We start from the raw sequence: 2,013 nt of genomic DNA on the forward strand, positions 1-2,013 counted from the left end.
ACTTCCCCGTGGCTGCCCCAGCTCTCCCTCGCCCAGCCGGGGTGTGTGGGGGGCGAAACGTGTTGAAAATTCCCCTTTCAGTAGAAATGTGAGGGTGCGTCACAGCCAGGGCCGGCGCTGACCGCCGCGCGGGGTCTGCGTCCCCCCGGGGCCGCGCTGCGGGACGGGCCCTGCGCAGGCAGACAGCCGAGGCGCCGGCACAGGCAGGGCAAAAATAAACGTTTAAAACCCGAGTCTCTTCCATTCTACGGCAAAAATAGGTGTTCCACTTATCAAACCAGCGCGGAGGAGCAGGGCTTCAGGTTCCTCTGCGCGCCTCCTCCCCTGCTCCAGCCCCATCCACTGCAGGATGGCCGTTTTCTCTGCAAAAGTCATGACTGACATTGACCGGTGAGAAAGACTCGGAAAGACAGAAGTGTCCTAAGTCCAATTATCTCCACACTTTGGGAGAGACCAGTCCTCACCAGTGTGGCAATGTCCGTTACTACTGGGTACAACTGCAGAGGAATATTGTACATAGTAATCTAGTAACGAAAAATAAAAACCACAGAAAACTAACTAGTTTTGAGAGCCATGGTGTTCCAGCTCCAAGGTTTACACATTTTTGGGTTTCGCTTGCTCCAGCTTCTTTTTCTGTGCCTACACCCCCTCACGCCCAAGTCTCGGGGCTTCTCTCGCACCAAAGGCTGAGGCAGTCTGCTCAGGGGACACGTGCCACCTCCACCCCGCAAGGAAAGCCCCCAGGAGCGATTGGGTCACCCGCCTTCGGGGGGGAGTAAAGGCTTCGCAGAGCCCCCCCAGCAGACAGTGGCCACCGAGAGAAAAGAAATTGTGCAAGTGGGGGGTGTGTGTGTCTGTGTCTTCAGAGCCCTCAGCGCTCTGCTCTCAGCAAACAGGCTGGGAAAGTGCCTTAACCGAAAGCCACGTGAGCTCCAGCTACTGCTTCTGCCTTAAAAAATCACTTACGTCCCAAAGAGAGCCATTTCTTTCTGTGTAGGTACTGTCAGACAGAGCGGGCACACGAGCAGGCTGGGCGGAGAATCTCATTCTCTATTACAGAACTGGAGCAGAAATGCAACGCAACTTCCCTAATGTCGCATAAAACCTCAGTATCTGCAGCAGCAGCCCAGGTGGGGGTCCTCTGCTTCAGAATTTGGAGTTTTCCATCTCAGGGGCAATTGCTAGTTGAAAACACAGGTAAGCATCCCTCTCCTGACCCGCAACTCCCACCTTCCCCGGTTCCCGCTCTCCACGGAGCCAGGACATCCCTCCCATTTAGCGTCACAACAAGGGCACGCAACTACCAAGTGCACAAGATCTGCTGGAAAACGCAGGTTTCACGTAACTAAAAGGAAGAACACTCTGGAGTTTACATGGACCTCCCAAAACGTGGTGTTATCTACCCTGTGGGTGCCGCCCAGTGTGGGTAACAGCACCCCAGTTTCCCAGTCGGACTGAGATGCTGCTCTGCCATGTGCAACCTCAGAGAACCCTCAAGTCAAACAAGAACCTGTCTCTAACTATTTCCAAGACCCGTTTGCTTTCGCTGGGTTTTATACAACCCCTTCATCATAATAATATTTCTGCCACGCGGTGCTGTTCCTAACCCGCTTCCCCTGGCTAACGTGAGCCCCGGCTACGCTGCTAAGTGATTAGAACATGCTGTATATTTTTTCCCTTGAATAATCCATTGATTTTAGCAAACACAATGTATTTAATTCAAGCTTGTTCCCCTCCTAGCTGCTCTAATTCCCACGGGCTCTCAAAGGGGAGACCATGTTTATTTATAAGATATCTATGGAGCTGCTTAGGAAAAGTATTTTCTTTAATTCACATGTATTCATTCTCTTCCCCTTTCTGCTATATTCTCACATATACCCCAGGGCAAAACCAGTGCATGTGGTAGCAGTTTCCCAAATGACAATGCTTAACATATAAAAGCCAAGAACTACTTGGAAAGTAGTAAAAAATCTTCTCTTTACATTGGGATTATATGTAAACCAGAACTGCTTA

At 51.2% G+C, this 2,013-nt stretch overlaps 1 protein-coding gene across 1 annotated transcript in view; it reads right to left on the reverse strand.

Moving 5' to 3' along the window:
- Positions 1-2,013, reverse strand: part of ARHGAP26 (Rho GTPase activating protein 26) — a 137,113-nt gene that overhangs the window by 792 nt on the left and 134,308 nt on the right. The gene's annotated exons all lie outside the window — the stretch shown is intronic.

This window comes from Charadrius vociferus, unplaced genomic scaffold (assembly GCF_000708025.1).
Source record: "Charadrius vociferus isolate BGI_N301 unplaced genomic scaffold, ASM70802v2 scaffold370, whole genome shotgun sequence".
Classification (NCBI taxonomy): Eukaryota; Metazoa; Chordata; class Aves; order Charadriiformes; family Charadriidae; genus Charadrius; species Charadrius vociferus.